This window comes from Tenrec ecaudatus, chromosome 10 (genome assembly GCF_050624435.1).
Source record: "Tenrec ecaudatus isolate mTenEca1 chromosome 10, mTenEca1.hap1, whole genome shotgun sequence".
Classification (NCBI taxonomy): domain Eukaryota; kingdom Metazoa; phylum Chordata; class Mammalia; order Afrosoricida; family Tenrecidae; genus Tenrec; species Tenrec ecaudatus.
In genome coordinates this window covers 55,287,175-55,293,850 of record NC_134539.1, presented here as the reverse complement: position 1 = coordinate 55,293,850, position 6,676 = coordinate 55,287,175, and the positions used below count along the sequence as shown (strand labels likewise).

At 42.0% G+C, this 6,676-nt stretch overlaps 1 pseudogene; it reads left to right on the top strand.

Annotated features, from left to right (window-relative positions):
- Nucleotides 1-285: 285 nt before the first annotated feature.
- On the top strand, nucleotides 286-756 carry LOC142458517 (protein LSM12 pseudogene; annotated as a pseudogene).
- The last annotated feature ends 5,920 nt before the right edge of the window (nucleotides 757-6,676 follow it).

The following is a 6,676-nucleotide window of genomic DNA, read 5'->3' as shown; positions in this document are numbered from 1 at the left end:
CCTACTCATTAAGTGTTGAAAGGGAGGGGAGAATAGAGAAACTTTGCAGTGATAAAACTTAACCAAGTACTCATTAATTCAAGCCAAGTAATCAAGAGGATAAGATATATTAATTATATGTACCTTTGACACAATAACGATGAAGACAAGAATGAAACCAATGGGCCCCGCTCCATCTTCTGCGGGCCCCCCTCAGTCTGCTTTGGGCAACCTGTCTCTCAATCCTTGTGGGAGCTGGGCCAGGAAGGAGGGTGGCCTCCAGCTGGAGAGGGGCTTGGCATGCGAATGGCTTTTCGAGAATGTCCATCATCAAGTGGAAAGCCCAGCCACGCCAGCATCTTGCTCATAAACTTACAGTATGTTTCAGAAGTGGAAATAATTAATGACCGAACAGAACCCCCTCCTCCTCTAGCTTTGCTCAATGTGAGTAAGCTTGCCAGCCAAGCAGGGAGAGAGGAGGTTGAGCTGAGCCAGGCCTATGCAATCAGCGCTGGTGTTTCCCTAGAGGGCCAGCAGCTCTTCCAGACCATTCACCAGACTATTAAAGACGACAAATGGCAAGATAAAAACATCGTAGTCAGGGAAGAAGTTACTACATCCCCATATCAAGTGGAAAACTGTACAGGCAAAGAGGAGAGTGCACTGAGTCATGTACGCAAAATAGTTCAAACACATTTTAGAGACGTGAAAAGCCAAAAGATGCTGCATCGTCCACAAGCACAGCAACCACGGAAGGAGGCTGCCCTGTCATCCTGAGTCCACACACCTGGAGGACTCTTCCGAGACCCAGCCCGGGAGGCGGCCGTGGCTGCAGCGGAGCAGGCCGGGGGAGGGAAAGGGTCCTATAGTTCCAACGAAGGGCCAACATTTCCAAATCTTAGACTTGAGCAAACAAAACACCAGGCACAAAAGAACAAGAGAATAATTTAAAAGTTGCATCCTTACTTGACTAACGGACTTCGGTCCACCATGTCCTTTCACAGCCCCCTTCTGGAACAGTCCCCTTGTTAATTTTGTTTTTGAACACGCCCGTTCCTTCCCGCTCTGCTCTGCCGACTCTTGGCTTTTCCTGTCCTGGGTCGGTTCCCTGTTCTGTTTTCTTAAGTGGCTACACTTGCCTTCTGAGTGATTGAAAGAAACTTTCACATCTTCTCTCCCCAAATAAAAGTAACAAGCTGACTGTGATACTTAGGTTGAGATCAGAGCAGCAGACAGGGGTCTCACTTAAAAAAAAAATCAACCCCCACCTGCATTTCTCTCCCCCACCTTTTTTTTTTTTTTTTGGCACAGGGCATGGCTTGAATTAGTTTTAATTTTCTTAACTTTAAATATATATATGAAAATATATATTAAATGTTCTCTAATATTTTCTGCTTCTTGCAGGTCTCTTTTTACTAGATCATGGTTCCTCCTCCCACTTCCTCCCTCCAAAATAAAGAAGCATTGCCTTCCCCACCCACCCTGTAGCCAGGCACCAAACCACATAGTTTCCTGTGAGAATCTCCAATTGGGATTCAGGGTTTGAGGGTCCCTAACAGTTCTTGTGTTCCTCACCTGTGCGGGCCAGCCTCGCATTTGGCCAGAACCACAGGACTCGCCCTCTGCCTTTGTCTTACCTCATGGTACTAAAGACCCCCCTCTTTGCCCCCCCAGCCGGGAGAGACGGCCCCTCCACCCCTGTGCCCCACGCAGGAAGAACTATTTTGCTCAGCACAGCTCAGCTCCTCCTCCATGGTGACTCTCTTATAAGGAGCCTGGAACTCACACACCCTTTTCTTAAAATCCATTTCCAGAGCCGCTAGCCCAGCCAAAAACTTGGGTGATGGCAGTTTGTCTGTCTGCAGCCGCCAGCCTCTCCTGCTGTGCTGTTCTTCCTCGCTTAAGGTTTTACAAGATTCAAGGTTTTATTTGTTCAGCTGGTGGGCAGGAAGCCTGGGCAATTCTCTAGACAGTAGCCCACCAGTCTGGTTTTGACTCACCTACTGAGCACGACCACAGGTGCCTGATGCCCTCAGACCTTCAGGTGGCCCTTGTGGGTGGAAGGGACCACCACCTGACTACCAGGTGCCAAGTGGAATGTGGGTGATGCCCTTGTGACTGACAAGGTGGGGGTGGGGGAGGTCATTATTATTTATTTTTATTTTGGGCCATGATCTCTCTCCCCTTCCTTTTTTAAATTAAATAAATGGATGAAAATTAAATAATTCAAGTCCTGCCTTCAGAATGATTTTTTAAAGTATTATTTAGCAAAAATAAAAACCCGAATTTTTTTAACCATCAAAAAAGAATGAAAACAATGAACTTTACTGATTGTAGTCATGATTGAACAACTCTTCTTGATGTGATTGAACTATTGAATTGTATGATATGTGAATTATTAACCAATTAAATGGCTGAAAAATTTTAAAGAAATGCCGTACTGAAGATAATTTTCTTGTCTGTGGACAGTAGACCTAATTCAAGTGCTGAATGTTGTCACACACACACACCATGAAGTGCAATATTTTAAAGGAATTATGACAACAAAACAACTCTTCTAGAAATTCGTTTTCCAGGAGTATATTTGGAAGACACTGAGCTCCCAGTCACTGGAAGTGCTCAAGCTGTATTTGGGTTTCCTGCTTTAACATTTGGTAGAAAGAACAATATAAAGATAACTGGGAACAATATGGGATGAAATGGATGATCTACAAAGTTTCATCAGTTTTATGACTTTACCTCTCTAAGCATTCATTAACGAAATAGTGCATACCCCTCTCCACTCTGTGAGAGAAGTACAAGACTTTATACTCCCGTAAAAAGTTCATCTCAGAAACCCTCTGGGGCAAGTTTACTCTGATCTTTAAAGCAGTTATGAGTCAAGAGTTGAGTGATACTAGACTTAGGGGCCCTCGTGGTGGGGTACACATGGGGCCGATAGCCACAAGGTCAGTAGTTGGAAATCACCAGCTGTACTGCAGGGGAAAGAGGAGGCTTCCTACACCAATAGAGAGTTACTTTCTCAGCAACCCAGAAGAACAATTCTACCCTGGCATATTGGATAGCCATGAGCTGGAATCTATTTGATGGCACTAAGTTTGTTTTTTTGTTGAGTATCTAACCTACATAAATGCATAAGGCTGGGATCTATATATTTATAATACCTTTGCTGAAGCATATGTTTACTAATGAAAGATTAGAAACAACCTAAATATCCATCAATAGGAAAACCATTAGAAAAAATAGGGCATATCCATACAAAAAGATTATTAATAAGACCCTTAAAATAATGAGGTAGGTGCAGATAATATTGAAAGATATCCCATCATTTTAAATGTAAAAAAGTATATATGTGTGTATATATATGTATATATACACCCTAGTATATATGTCTGTGTGTGTGTGTGTGTGTGTGTGTATGTCTCAATATAAATCATTAAGAGTCCTGGTTCCTCCCTCCTGGTTACACCTTAGTGTGAAATAAAAAAACAAGTGCTATGACAAAGTAAAAGTTAAAGGTGTCTCAAAGCCAAATTGTGTGTTTAGAGTAACTTCCAGACAAGAAATACGTAACTATAGCTGCAAACACATATGTAAGTACTTCTTATATATTATATACCGTCATGTTATGATGTAGATTGTATTAGTCTGCAGATGAAGACACTGTGTGGTCCAGCCATCAAGTGGCTTGCCCAGGGGGACTCAATTCTTTAGTGCTAGCTGGTTCATCTCTATAGCTTGACCTTGTAATCCCTATGTGATGCTGTCCACAGTAAGACTGAAGGATGGATGGCCAAAACATGGTGGCACAGAAAGCAACTGGAATTGGAGGGGGTGAAAGACATAAAGATTTGGACAAGTACGTTTAACAGCCAAGCGTTTGACAAATTCAAAGTCATTTTGAGGCACCTCTGGACTTGAGCGTCGACCTAAAGCTGAATTTGGGAGGAGCTGCATTTTCTCTATTTTCTCTGTCACCACCCAGACTTCTCTTCCCATACGTGTTTCACAATCACACACTGGAGAAAACTTTACGCTGAAGAACTCAACAGTGATACTAACTTCTCCTTAAGTCATATTTCCACAGAACTAAATTCAGCTCTCTGGTTTTAGGAACCAAAAACTTACAAAAGGTATGAACCCCGCTTATCAGCTCATTTATTTCAGTTTCCGGTACAGCGTGGAAAATGAAGAGCAGGCTTGCCTCAGTGGGCCAGCACACTTGGTAAAACTGCACAGTCCCCAAGGTCTCTGGCCGCTGAAACCGCATATTTGAAAATGATTGAGTTACTTCGGCAATTATGAAATTGAATACCACTCAGGCCTGCAAGACTCTTTATTAGACACAGTGATTCGGAGTTTATAAGGTCATAAATCCCATCTGCAGAGGAACACTCCAGAAGCAGACAGGTTGTTACTATTTGGAGCTGGAACATAGGCCCGGAGGGTTGGCAGAGGTCTGAAAAAGAGGGAGGGGGTGTGGGGTGGAGACCGTGCCGTTGGACCGGAAGAGCTCAGGTGCTTCCTGCGTTGCAAAACTCTTTCACATCCCTTACGTACGCCTGTTTTCACTTGAAGCGGGCAAAGAGGGATTCTTAAACTCCTCATTTTATGAAGGAAACGAAGTCGCGGTGACAGGAAAGGAATTTCCTCGATCAAATCATGCCTAAGCAATAGATCGAGAGCTGGAGAAGCGACTATATGTTTAGTTCACCACAGCCTGCTTGGTGAGATTTTGCACATCCTCCCCTGCACCATGGGTGACTCTGCTGTGGACACACGGATGCTGGACAAGAAGTTGATCCCGGGAACAGTGCACAATAATCCTTTCACCCGACGTCCGGGTCTGTGGGTCAGCTGGAGGTCTGCTGACTTAGGCTGTCAGCGAGGGAACTTCATTCTTTTTGCCTTTACTTACCTCCTGGGATTAGCAGGTTCACCTGGTTTATTGTTCTCACGTGAGCACAAGTGAAAGGAGGATCAGGAGAAACACACCAGACCTCTTGGCGGAGAGCTCCAGAATTGATATACTCCACTTTTCACCACATTTTATTGGCTAGATGGAGTTATATGGCCAAAATCAACCACAGTTTGAATTGGGGAAGAAAATATTACATGCAGAAGAAAGGCACTGCAAATTTCCCTGGCAAAGAACATGGATACGGAGGGAAATGAAACATTAGGACCGTAATAAAATCTACTATGCTGGATATAATCATGTGATGGCTGTCACTTTAGGGTAGTCAGGGACATCAGTCAGGAGGAAAGAGATAAGGCAAGTATCACGATCTTGAAGAAGAAGTCTCATCATTTTCAAGCCCTCAAAGATATTTGAAGGGGCCATTGGAAGCTCTTAGAAGTGGACCGGCAGTGGTGGGCATGGAGGTAAGGGAGACTGCAATTGTCGTCAGTGAAATCCACACATCCGGCTTGCCAAACTGGGAGGATGAAAGTCGGGACTATGGAACGAGAGTCAAGAATACATTTTGCTCCATCTTCCATCTTGCCTATCGCCAATGATGGATTTTCAGACTCTTTGGTCTGTTTTTCCGGGGCCAGGCATTCATTGCCTTTGATCCTAGATTTCAGCTGCTTTTATTCTCCTCTCAGATAGCATAGGCAGCAGTACTTCAAAAATGTGATCAATGTCAAATAAAAATCAAAATGGGTAGGACACATAGTGAGCACGCCTACCCACTACTCCAACCACCTTCAGGTTCCATTATGGCCAAAGCTATTTGATGTACACGTCCACAATTTCCACATTCAGATCGCTTTACAGTAAATCCCAGGCATTGTTTCTCCTGTGGATGATTCAAAAAGAACATTTAAAAATAGGAGCTCCCTTTACATAAATACAAATAATGGTTTAGAGTTGAAAATGAACATAAATAATATTTTTAGACTTGAAACTCAATTAGTCAAAATATCTTAAAGTCAGATGGAAAACCAATTTCCAAAGTTCTATGAATTACGTATGTATGTATGTGTATAGAACATATGTATGTATATATGTGTATGGATAGTTTGTTTAAATTAAGATTCAAGTAAAAGCCATACATTAGAATTAGTGCCTGTGCCTTTCAGTCTCTTTAAATCAATAGATTCCCTCATCTCTTTCATTTTCATGAATTCACTTGTTGGGAAAGTTAGCTTATTTGTCCGGTGGCATTCCCCATAGACTAGATTTGTACTCTGTGACATAAGTGAGATGTTTCCTGTTTTTTTGTATATGCTATAATTTAATAGTTTGCTATACATTGGTTATCTTTAGGTTTCTATTTTTTTTTCATGAACCAGAAATGGGATGTCTATAGGAGGAATATCATGATAAAAAACTGGTTGGAGTGATTAGGGCAAAGAATGTACGGATGTGCTTTATACAATTGATGTATGTATATGTATGGATTGTGATAAGAGTTGTATGAGCCCCTAATAAAATGTTTTTTTTAAATGAAAAAAAACCTGGTTGGTGAGTGGCAAAATAAATTCTGCATTAAAACCAAATTTTGTCCATTCTGTCCCATATCTTGTCATCCTGGACAATTCATTAAACCTTCCAGCATTTTGGTTATCTCAGTGAAAAATAAAAATACTAGTGATAAATACTAGTGTGGGATTAACAGGGCAATGCTTCTTATTTTGGGTTGTACATCAAAATCACTTAATATTGTTTTAAAGTTTAAATGCATAAGAT